Raw genomic sequence first — 13,429 nt, forward strand, 5'->3', positions numbered from 1 at the left:
TCAGTTTGTGTGTTTGCTGATTCTGTATATGTGTGTCATGTCATCAAGTGGAACCAATGTAATATATGCTGTCAAGGGCAGCCAAGATGTATGAGAAGTTGATACTATCACAGGCGCCTGTCTTTACCTTTTGTTGATTTGGCGCCTGGATGGAAGTACATGAGGTGCCTGGTGTGACAGGCAGGATTAACTTGAGCACACAAAGGAAATAGTGTATTTTGAGACACCCCAGTGACTCTGTCACATGTGCTTAGGAAGAGCCTGATGCCAGTAGATGTAGTATTGCAATTAATTTAACCTGAGTTGATTTTCCCTACAACTTCGCTGACTTAAGGGGCGCTGCTCTTTAACCTTCAAGATGATGTCACTGCTTAGTCAGAGATTCAGATTCATAATACTTTATTTGGCACATGAATAGCCAAAAAAGATGTAAATGTAAGTAAAAATGTACGCAAAATACATGCAAGAGTTACAATGACACATCTATGATGAACCAAGTGTATTAGATATAATACATCAACGACTACATTTAATCGCAGGTCGTAGTCTACTTGTAGCACCTCTCCTGACCAAGATCATAGTTCCATATGCCCATGCTCATGGAAATAAAATCTAATGCTACATTTAATCATTTTTCTAGACTTCACCACTGATTTTAAGAAAGCAAAAACTGCGTGTCAGCACAGTGGGTGTTAAGAATTGAAGATAAATTAATGCATTCCTACATTTACTGAACCTCAAAGATTTTAAAATCGGTGTGATAAATAGTATAAAATAGGGTTTAAAAAATGTGCAAAAAGATTAAGTGCATCACAAACTGCTCTGAATGTTCATCAGAAGGGCAAGCCACCACTGGTGTCCCTGAATGAGCGCACCTTCCTGAGGGGAAAATGTCCTCAACCATGCGTTTTAAACAACACAGACTTTTCCCAAGCAGGTGTAACCACGCTTGCCTAAACAACGCAGGGCTTTTTCTGTGCCTTAACCATGCATTTGCTGAACTACGCCTATGCATGGTTAAGGCACAGAAAAAGCCATGCTTTGTTCGGGAGAGGACGCAGAGGATGCAGTGAGGTAACTGGAGCTGGGGCAGGGGTGGTGGGTGTATTAGGGATTGGGGTGGGCAAAACATTTTTTTAAGGGGCGGAGGTGGGGTGTTTGGGTATTTTTTGTAAGGGCTTAGGGTGGGGAGGGAGGAGGGAGAAGGGAAGAGTAGGAAGGATCAGGACAGGACGCAGTAAGATAAGTGGGGCTTGGGCAGGAATGGTGGGTAGTTTATAGGGGTGGGGTGGAATTACGAGCCTGGGTGGGTGGGGAGTTCAGGGTAATTTTAGGGGGAGGGGGAGTTGGGCTCATTTTTCTTTAGGGCTTAGGGTGGGTGGGGTTGGGGTAGTTTACTTATGAGGAGGAAAGATTTTAAGGCTCAGGGCGGGTGCACGTGTCGGGGTAGTTTTGTTTTTAGGGGTGGGGTCGGGGTAGTTCTTTTTTTTAGGTCTCAGGGTGAGTGGGGGTCTGGTTAGTTTACTTTTTAGGGGTGGGGGATCAAGATATTTTTTTACTGCTCAGGGTCGGTGGGGGGTGTTGGGGTAGTTTACGTTTAAGGGGCAGTAGGGGTTGGGTAGTATTTTTTTAGGTTTAGAGCGGGTGGGGTACTTTAGTTTATAGGGGTGGGGGATGGGATCATTTTTGGGGGGCTCACGGCAGGAGGAGGGGACAGGAAGATTAGATATTAGAGGTTGGGGGTAGTTTTGGGCCTCAGGGCAGGTGGGAGGATTGGCTTAACCTTTATGTGAAATATGTTATTTAAAAACAATGTCCAAGGCCATAGGTCAGTCAATAGCTGCTGCAAACAGCACCAAAGGCACTACATGGTGCCCCCCTTGACACATAACTGCCATCTAACCTCCACAGGTAGGGGCATCAAGGGGGCAGGCAGGTACCTCAGAGATCCTTGGGGGTGATGGGGAGGGGGTTTGGGCTTAGGCTTGGGAGTGAGGATTTCAGCTTGGGCTTGGGAGGGGATGGATCTGTTTGGGAGGGGTAGTTTTCTTCTTGCCAGGAGAGGGGCGTGTGTGCTGGCAGGGGGTAGGGGAGGCATTCGAGGTAGAAGGAATGGACTTGGGAAGGGAAACAGGCATTTTAGGGGTGCCACAGGGAGAGGAGGAGTAGAGAAAAGGTCAAACTCAGAAAGGAAAGTTATTTTGGACACAGGAGGACGATCATCTGAAGGGGGTTTGGGTGTGGAGGGTGAAAGAGTGGTTGTATGATGCATCCGTGTGGATGATTTGGGTGTGTGTTTGAGGGAGGTGTGCCTCTGGGTGGTGGGTGTCTGTTGTGTGGGTAAGGTGTGGGCGTTTATGTTTCTTGGGCTGATGGGGTAGAGGTGCTAGGGGATGCCATGGTTCTGTCTGTTGGGGTGGTGACTGCAGGTATGGTAGATGTGCTGCATGTAGGCATGCCAGTGGTTGTAGTGTCTGTGGGTATGGTGACATGGGTGGATGTCTGAGGGTCTGCATGTTGTTTCCACACATGCATTTACTAGGCATGCTTTTACAATGAAAATCAATTGTAAAGGCATGCGTGGAAACAACACGGTCGTGGTTTCGACCGCAATGTTAAGGCATGCATGGTTCTAGCATGCATGGTTCCATCACACAACCACCTGAGGAATTCAAAGGCCAACCCACCATGGGGTAACTGATTCACTCAGCTGGGCCCTGACCAGCCTTGACCTGGGCCTTGGCCAGTATAGTATGGCATTGGGGATTTTTAGAGATTTGGCTTTGAGGTGCGTTGTCCCAAGGCAAATGCCAATTGTGGCACTGAAGCTAATGTTTCTAATAGGGTGCCCATTATGCCACCTATCAATAACTTGATCAAAGGTGCTGCCCACTTGCCCATTATCAAGCCCTCACTGGCATTAGCCCCATCTTGGCAGACAGGTCAAGTTGGTGAGTTGGAATATAGCTGGGCTTTTTGTCAAACTCCAGATAAAGAATTGGATGGATTGTAGCTCATCTTAGATATTGCTGTCTGTTAGTCCTGACAGCCTTACGGTGGTCACCCCTAACCTTTTGCCTTCCTCCCTCCATTTTTGTGGACACTGTTTCTGCTGGTTTTAGGACTCTGCGCACTTTACCACTGCTAACCAGTCCTAAAGTGCATAGGCTCTCTCCCTTAAAACATTGTTACATAGGTTAATCCCCAATTGGCTTATTTAATCTACTTGTAAGACCCCAGTAAAGTGCACTACATGTGCCCAGGGCTTGTGGAATAAATGCTACTAGTGGTCCTGCAGTACTGATTGTGCCACCCTCATAAGTAGCCTCTTAACCGTGCCTCACGGCCTGTGTGAGCAGTTTCACTGCCACTTCGACTTGGCATTTAAAAGTACTGGCCAAGCCTTAAACTCCCCTTTTTCTACATATAAGTCACCCCTAAGGTAGGCCCTTGTGTTACCCATAGGGCACGGTGCTATGCAGGACATGTACCTGTGCAGTTTAAATGTCCTGGTAGTGTAAAACTCCTAAATTTAGTTTTACACTGCTGTGAGACCTGCTCCTTTCATAGGTTAACATTAGGGCTGCCCTCATATACTGTTTGAGTGGTAGATTCTGATCTGAAAGGAGTAACAAGGTCATATTTAGTATGGCCAGAATGGTAATACAAAATCCTGCTGACTGGTGAAGTTGGATTTAATATTACTATTTTAGAAATGCCACTTTTAGAAAGTGAGCATTTCTCTGCACTTAAATCCTTCAGTGCCTTACAATCCACGTCTGGCTGGGTTAGTTGACAGCTCCCTCGTGCATTCCACTCAGACAAACCCCAAACACAGGATGCTCAGTCACACTTGAACACATATGCTAGATGAATGGGTCTTCCTGGGCTGGGAGGGTGGAGGGCCTGACACTTACATGTCAAAGGACAGTAGCCTGCCCTCAAACAAAGGACTGCCACACTCCCTACTGGGACCCTCGCAGACAGGATGGGACTGAAAGGGGACCTTGTGCACTTCTAAGCCACTCTTTGAAGTCTCCCCCACTTCAAAGGCACATTTGGGTATTTAAGTAGGGTCTCTGACCCTACCAACTCAGACACTTGTGGACAAGATACCACTGGAGAAGGAACCATGAACCAGAACCTATAACCTGCCAAGAGGAACTGCCTGACTGCCCAAAGGACTCACCTGACTGCTTTTCTGCAAAGGACTGCTTCCCTGCTGTACCCCTGCTGCCTTGCTGTCCTCTGGCTCTGCTGAGAAGTACTCTCCAAGGGTTTGGATAGAGCTTGCCTCCTGCTCCCTGAAGTCTCAGGACCAAAAAGACTTCGTTCCTGCAAAAGAACTCCTTGTGCTACAAAAAAAAAATGCACAGCCTTCAAGAAACGACGCACAGCCTGCATTGCGGTGGGAAAATCACTGCACGCCTAACTGAATTGACGCAGCCTAACTTTCCAAAGAGGAGCACGACGCAGCGCCAGCTTTGCAACCGGAAATTCAACGCATGGCCCACTGGATCGACTCAAAGACAAGCCGGAACGATGTAGCCTGAGTTCCTGAGAGGAATCTACGCAGCGCCTGCAGTGTGGCAGAAATTTCCACGCATCGCCCACTGGATCGACGCAGCCCCTGTGACTTCATCCTGCACACCCAGGATTTCAACACATCGTCCCCAGGGCGTCCAAAAACCCCGCAACCCGAAGAGGATCCCAGTCTATGCGCCAAAGATCAACGCAAAGCCTGCCCTGCGTGAAAACCCCACGACGCTTCATCTGTGTGCACCAGAAAAATCAACACACACCTCCCCATTTTCCACGCAACTCCTCCTCTGCAGTCACTTGCAGAGAATGTGAACGCAAACATGGTACTTGTGCTTGCAAGAGACACTTGCTGCTTTTTAAAGACTAAAGACACTTTATATATTTTTTACAGTGATATTTCAACGTATACTTATTGACTCTTTATCGTTTTTGACTTGCATCTTACCAGATAAATATTATATATTTTTCTAAACACTGTGTGGTGTATTTTTGTGGTGTTATACTGTGCTATTGCATGATTTATTGCACAAATACTTTACACATTGCCTTCTAAGTTAAGCCTGACTGGTCAGTGCCAAGCTACCAGAGGGTGGGCACATGATAATTTGGATTGTGTGTGACTTACCCTGACTAGAGTGAGGGTCCTTGCTTCGACAGGGGGTAACCTGACTGCCAACCAAGGACCCCATTTCTAACACTGTGGTAGAGGAGACTTGGGCCCTTTGCGAGGCCCTATTGGTACACTGTGCCTACGGAGCGTCATTTGTTTTTACGCTGTGGTGGCTCAGTGTGCCAGCCCATATTTAGAAGGCCACATAAGGCCACCTTGAGTGGCTTTTTATGGCCTTGTAAACATGGGCCCCTTTCACACATGACACTGTGTGAAAGGGTAATTCCATGGGTGTTGCTTGGGGTGTTCCCACACAACACCCATGGATCTCTAAGGAATCTGACTCATTCACATCTGTACAAGTCTGGGAATGTGTCTGATTCCTAGGCCACCTCAGGAGTGGCCTAAGAGTGACGCAACAGGGAGAAATTTCTTTATGTAAGTTCCATGATTGACTAAACCTTTGCTAGTAGGAACTTCCTTGGACACATTGTGGATGGGGCGACTACTCCCAGCACATCTAGCAATCATAACCAACTTTCCATTACATTGGCATGCTCAAGAATCACCCTCAGGTTATTGCTGTGGGGGTGCACAAATGTCCTTCCGAGGAGCAATGGACTTAGGCTAGCGTGGAGAATGATATCCAGTGCAGATCACTTGAATTTTGACTGCTTCTGTGTCGGTATTGTCATTAATCCTGTACTTGGCATATATTTTTAACGTATTTCCGCCTTTTTAGTGAACATTGTTGTATGATAATTTTCAATGTTAACAACACAGTTTTTCTGTATTTGTTTTAAACATTGAAGTTGTCCAAGCACAACGTGCAACGGAATTTTTTGCCAACTATGTTAGTCTGCCACTGAAAATGCCCATGTTTGGAAATTGCATGTTATGCACAAGCTCTTTTTTTTCTCATTCAAATTTGCACCACATATTTATTCATCTATTATTGTATTTTTTGTGTTTGTACTTTTAGGTTTGCCTTTATGATCCAAATAAAGCTATTGAGTGATTGATTGAACTGCATGTACAAAAAGATACTTAGGCTTAGGGGTCTGCTCAAAGTTAGAGACAGGTTTTTGTGTTAGTGAGGGAAACTGCTACTTCTCAAATTTTCAATAAAAGAGGGTGGCACAAATTGCAGCTATAAATGGCAGCGACTGGTCAAGTGAAGCCTGATAGTGATGGCGTGAAAATATCCAGTCTAATTTGCAAATGGCATGTAAAGAAGTGAGCAACTTGTAACTGCTCAAAAAAGGCATAGGTGGGGGGTCCACCTCTTTTGAAACAGTCTTTGAAATACAGATACAAATAATGCATTTTAGAGCATAACTTGTAGATCCATTGGTTAAAAGTCATGTCCCAAAAGTGACAATCATGAAACAATCAAATAATGTGACTGTGTTTAAAGCAAGCTTGATCCATGGCAGAAATAATTACAGGATTGACGATTGACTGTACATCTTTAATTTCAAAACTGTATATTTTGGCTTACACTTTCGCTAAGAAGTGACTAAATACCCCTGGCTATTAGTAATTGAAAAAAATGGGTATTGAATTAGATACAGTGCCTGATTATGAGCTGGGTGGTTGAACCGGCACAACTCCAATACGGCAGTGGTGAGGCAGTTGTCAAACAGACAGCCTCACTAGCATCGTAGTACGATGTTTCTTACTGCCTGACCGCCAGAAACATAGTATTATAACAATTCTGCCGGTCAGCCTAGTGGAAACAGTGTGGTGGCATTAGCCTTAGCTCTTTATGAAAGTACCATCTTGCCTGGCATGTTACCCCCATTTTTCCTTGTGTGTCTGTTTGTTTTTGCCTGTGTCACTGGGATCCTGCTAGCCAGGACCCCAGTGCTCATAGTTTGTGGCCTATATGTGTTCCCTGTGTGGTGCCTAACTGTATCACTGAGGCTCTGCTAAACAGAACCTCAGTGTGTATGCTCTCTCTGCTTTTAAAATTGTCAGTGCAGGCTAGTGACTATTTTCACCAATTCTGATTGGCACACTGGAATACCCTTATAATTCCCTCGTATATGGTACCTAGGTACACAGGGTATTGGGGTTCCAGGAGATCCCTATGGGCTGCAGCATTTTTTTTGCCACCCATAGGGAGCTCAGACAATTCTTACACAGGACTGCCACTGCTGCATGAGTGAAATAACATCCACGTTATTTCATAGCCATTTTCCACCGCACTTAATTAACTTATAATTCGCCTATATGTCTAACCCTGACTTGGTGAAGGTTAGGTGCAAAGTTACTAAGTGTGAGGGCACCCTGGGACTAGCCAAGGTGCCCCCACATTATTCAGGGCAATTTCCCCGGACTTTGTGAGTGTGGCGACACCATTACACACGTGCACTACATATAGGTCAATACCTATGTGTAGCTTTACAATGGTAACTCGGAACATGGCCATGTAACATGTCTAAGATCATGGAATTGAGCCCCCAAGCCAAATATGGTATTGGGTGCCAATCCCATGCATCCCCGGGGCTCCAGCATGGACCCCGGGTACTGCCAAACTAGCTCTCTGGGGTTTTCTCTGCAGCTACTGCTGCTGCCAACCCTCAGACAGGTTTCAGACCCCCTGGGGCCTGGGCAGACCAGTCCCAGGAAGGCAGAACAAAGGATTTCCTCTGAGAGAGGGTGTTACACCCTCTCCCTTTGGAAATAGGTGTTAAGGGCCTGAGAGGAGTAGCCTCTCCTGGCCTCTGGAAATGCTTTGAAGGGCACAGATGGTTCCCTCCTTGCATAAACCAGTCCACACCAGTTCAAGGATCCCTCAGCCGCTTCTATGGTGTGAAACTGGACAAAGGAAAGGAGAGTGGCCACTCCCCTGTCCATCACCACCCAAGGGGTTGTGCCCATAGCTCCCCCCCAGGGGTGGTGCATCTTGAATGCAGAGGTGTGAGGGCACAATGGAGACCTCTGAGTGGCCAGTGCCAGCAGGTGACGTCAGAGACCCCTCCTGATAGGCTCTTACCTGGTTAGGTAGCCAATCCTCCTTGGAGGGCTATTTAGGTCCTCTCATGTGGGTTTCTCTTCAGATAACGAATGCATGAGCTCACCAGAGTTCCTCTGCACTTCTGTCTTCAACTTCTGCCAAGGATCGAACACTGACTGCTCCAGGACTCCTGCAAAACCGCAACAAAGTAGCAAGACGACTACCATCAACATTGTAGTGCCTAATCCTGCCAGCATTCTCGGCTGTTTCCTAGTGGTGCATGCTCTGAGGGCTGTCTGCCTTCACCCTGCACTGGAAGCCAAGAAGAAATCTCCCGTGGGTCGAAGGAATCTTCCCTCTGCTACCGCAGGCACCAAACTTCTGCATCACCGGTCCTCTGGGTCCCCTCTCATCATAACAAGCCTGGTCCCTGTAACACAGGAGCAGGATCCAAGTGACCCCGACAGTCTAGTGGTCCTTCTGTCCAAATGTGGTGCAGGTAAGTCCTTGCCTCCCCACGCCAGACAGTAATCCTGTGTACTGCTTGAGCTGCAGCTGCTAGGGCTTCTGTGCACTTTTGCAAGACTTCCTTCATGCACAACACAACCCAGGTCCCCAGCACTCTGTCCTGCATTGCCCAACTCAATGAGTTGACCTTCGGCTTCGTGGGACCCTCTTTTGTTGTGTTGAGACAACTGCCGTGCTCAGATTTCTTGAATGCCTGTTCAAGTGCTTCTGCGGGTACTGCCTACTTCTGTGTGAGCTCTCTTTGCTGCTGAGTGCCCCCTCTGTCTCCTCCTCCAAGGGGCAACCTCCTGGTCTTTCCTGGGCCCTCACAGCATCCATAATCTTAAACCGTGACTCTTGCAGCTAGCAAGGCTTGTTTGCGGTCTTTCTCCGTGGAAATAACTCTGCATCCTCCAGGACACCGTTGGACATCTTCTGGCCAAAGGAGAAGTTCCTGGCACCTTCCGTTGTTGCAGAATCTTCAGCTTCATCCACCCAGAGGCAGCCCTTTTGCACCTTCATCCGGGGTTTAGTGAGCTCCTGCCCCCCTGGACACTTGAGTGACTCTTGGGCTTGGTCCCCTTCCTTTGCAGGTCCTCAGGTCCAGGAATCCGTATTCTGTGATGTGCAGTCAGTTGTTGTCTTTGCAGAATCCCCTATCTCAACTTTACTGTCTTTCTGGGGCAGTAGGGTAACTTTACTCCTACTTTTCAGGGTCTTGGGGTGGGGTATCTTGGACACCCTTAGTGTTTTCTTACACTCCCAGTGACCCTCTACACACTACACCAGGTCTGGGGTCCATTCGTGGTTCGCATTCCACTTTTGGAGTATATGGTTTGTGCTGCCCCTAGGCCTATTGTCTCCTATTGTGTTCTACAGTGTTTGCACTACTTTTCTAAGTGTTTTACTTACTTGATTTTGGTTTGTGTGTATATTTTATGTATTTTACTTACCTCCTAAGGGAGTATATCCTCTGAGATACTTTTGGCATATTATCACTAAAATAAAGTACGTTTATTTTTAGTAACTATGAGTATTGTGTTTTTTTATGATATGGTGCTACATGATATAAGGGGTATAGTAGGAGCTTTGCATGTCTCCTAGTTCAGCCTAAGCTGCTCCGCTATAGCTACCTCTATTAGCCTAAGCTGTTAGAACATTACTAATCTACTAATAAGGGATAACTGGACCTCGCACAAGGTGTAAGTACCATCTGGTACCCATCGTAAGCCAGGCCAGCCTCCTACAAGCTCCGTCAGGGACCTGAGGCCAATGCGTTCACACACAGGACTGCCAAAATGCGCATTGTCTGCCATAGCAGGCAATGTGCATTTTGAGGGAACTGACAGGGGGGCCCCTGCAATGCCCACGACATGGGCAGCAAAGCTGCATTCCACCCACCTTTTCACCATGCCATGGAAAGGCTGGCCGAAGCAAACTTGTGATCAGCGCAGCCGTGCAGAACTCAGCACTACAGCGGCTGACAATGACTTTGACTGCTGACACCCCATCAGAATCCCTGATCCACGTAGAGGCGGCGGTCTCCTGGAGGTCTGACCAACAGGATCATAATCTGGCAGTCAGACCACCAAGAATGCAGCAGTCCGACCACCACCACGAGTTTGGAGGTCGTAGGACCACCAAAATCATAATGAGGCCCCCCATACTGGTAATGAAGCCCTAGTCTATTAATTTCTACATTACACTTCCTTTCATTTTTCCATTCTGCCAAATTGAAGTTACAAGGCTTTAAATGACTGTAAATCATGTAGGAAAGACATGGTAGAAAAATTAAGACTTATGCAAGAGGTGAGAAACAACATGTCAAGAAATACCCCAACTTTCAACTAATTGTCACCATTATACTATCATTAGTATTGTGCTAGTGGTAAGCACATCCTGGTCAGGCTTGTCACCTATCCAGTCAGAGATTATTGCTGTATGTAGCACCTAGTTCAAGATGGAATGGGGCAGTTGTGCATGATTAGTAGAATATGAATATATAGAGTGCCCTAAAGGGAAAGAGTTTTGGTATTGATTTGGTATCAAAGATCCATTTTAAAATTAGCACTCTTAATGCTGTTTTCAGCAACTCATTGTCTGCTATTGTGTGCACCTTTGTTTAAGGGCTTTTTCATGTCTCTAAACTATCGGTGATTGTGAGAAATGTTTACCTATCCTACTTCCATACTCCCACATATAAGTAATAATAGCTAGGAAGCCTAATATTACCCTTTATCCTTTGTGTACCCTCTGTCCTTGCTTCCAAATACTGTTTATTCTTCCACCCTCTATCTTTGCTATGAAATATTGACTCCTCCCCACTTATCTTGTTCAAAATATGTATCCCACTCAATAACCTGCTTCTAAATCTCTGTGCTAACATTTTTTTAAAAAACAGATGGAATTGCATTTTTCTTTTCAAAAACAGATTAACATACAGTTCCTGTAAGAGATCATTCCAGTTGACACACACAGGTACTAGTAAACATCTTCCCCCTCCTATGAAGCTCTTAGCAGAGGAGCTCATCCCAGCATAAAATTAAAGCAAGATGTATGGGAAGGGAAAAGAAAAGAAGGGTGTGAAGGAATTCAGTCAATATCAAGGAACCATCCCAACCCCGTCCTCCCACCCTCCGACAAACCTCCAGCAGTCAAGACCTTGAGTTGAGTGCCTATGAGTGGATCTAACTACTTGTGCTTTGCACCACAGTGGGGAAGATTGCTCCTATACTCAGACCTCCGGCATCCCAGCTCATGTCCAATGTGTCCTCCCATTTTTAAGTATGTGAGCCTAAAGCAGTTCCCCCTCCCTCGGAGCAGCAGACCTAGGTAATCCCGCATGTCTAGAGCTCACAGAATCAGCATCTGGGTTCTTCAAGCTATCCAGAATTGTCTCCCAAGCCCAGGACATCTCTATTGTCCCTATTCCCCTTTTCACCTCCCTCAGAAGTACTTCTCCTTCATACTCTTCACATCTCTCTAACCCCTTATCTCTGTGCTAAACTTGCTTAGCCACATAGTTTAATGGTTACAAAAGGCACAATGGGAGACTTTGATGCAGAAGAAAGAAAGAAAGAAAGAAAGAAAGAAAGAAAGAAAGAAAGAAGGAAAGAAAGAAAGAAAGAAAGAAAGAAAGAAAGAAAGAAAGAAAGAAAGAAAGAAAGAAAGAAAAAAGGAAAAGGGAAGAAAGAAAGAGATGAAGGGAGGCAAGAAGGAAGGAAAAGAGCAAGGAAGAAGTGAGGGAAGGAAGGAAAGGTTGGGGCAAAGGGAGGCAAACATGAAATAAACAGTCTATTAGTGGGGAAAAGAGCAACACAGGGAAAGGTAGTGACTTGTATTAATATAAATTTGAGTATCTGGAGCTGAGTTGGATGATAGAATGTGTCAAAGGTGGCAGAAAGATCTAGCAACAGGAGTGCCACTAATCCACTAAAGTCCATTGTGCCTACTGTGTTGATATCATCCAAAATTGAAATAAATACAGACTCTGAGTCCTACCTGGGTGCAATCATGTTTGGATGTCATAGAGATAGGGCCTTATTTACAAACATTTGGTGTAGGGCAGAGCCTCAAGCCTTTTAGCTTCACTGCCCCACACCAAATGGAAAGCACAGGAATGCACCACATCTACAAGATATGGTGCATTCCTGCCCTTTCAGCAAGCGCAGAAATTGCTGCCAAGTGCCAAGGCAGGTACTCTTCCACTGTGGTGCAAGGGTGTTTGTGTTGTTGCACAGTTGCTTTTGTACAGGAAAGGACACCTTCCTGCACAAAAACAATCATGAGAGGCATTTCCTCGTTCTAAGTGGAAAGAGAAAAAATTGAGGAGAAATGTAAACATTTTTCCTCGTTACCCCTTCTCTGGGGAGGTGTACGTTTTTGGGGAAGCCCCAGATTTACACTATGTTATAAATCTGGGGCAGTGTCAAAAATCATGGGTGCTGAGTGGGAACACCCACAGCAACATCTGTGGTACGCCTGCCCTATGCAGTGTGAGGCAACACAGCGACTTGCGAGTTCATTGCCACAGTGGGTGGCTTTGCATGGCCTTGTAGATATGAGTCTGCACTGTTCAACACAGGAGCATTAACAAAAGTGACTCTGGTGGTGCCGGGGGCTTGTAAATAAGCCTCTAAATCTTCCAATTGACCCCCACAATTGAAAGAGTGCGCTTCTCACAATGTTAGACTAGAGCTGGGAATCTGGTGCTGAGATCCTTATCTGCTTATCAAGGGTCTGCTAACCTTGGGCCATATCTACAAGCCCCTTTATGCCACTGGAACGTCACTTTTTGTGATGGTCTGGCAGTGCACACTCCAGGACCATACTTACTAGGCCATGTAAAGCCATGTAAAGCCATCCTGCATGGCTTTTCATGGTCTTGTAAATATGGACTTAGTCGACACAGCTCAAGTTGCTGCATTGACTAACCCTGCAACCGGGAGGTGTAACATGTCCATTGGGTGTTCCCACGTAACACCCATGGCATTTGGCACATTCCTTGGTTTACGAGATTTCGTGAGTCTGGGAATGCACCAAGGGAGGCGTAAGGGAGGTGCAATAATGAGAAAACACCTCTCATGATTCATGTTGGCACAAGGGTGCATGAGTTTGCGCATGGCAGCCCATTCTGCATCAGCACAGGGGAAAAGGACAAAAATGTGTCATATCTTATAGATGCAGTGCATTCCTGCCCTTTTCATTTGATGCAGGGCAGCACTGCAAGACAGCTTGTGGCAATGCCCTGCAGCAAAAAAAAAAAAATTTGCCCTCCATTGTTCTGTTACATCAATTGGTTTGTGTCG

This window comes from Pleurodeles waltl, chromosome 1_2 (genome assembly GCF_031143425.1).
Source record: "Pleurodeles waltl isolate 20211129_DDA chromosome 1_2, aPleWal1.hap1.20221129, whole genome shotgun sequence".
Lineage (NCBI taxonomy): Eukaryota > Metazoa > Chordata > Amphibia > Caudata > Salamandridae > Pleurodeles > Pleurodeles waltl.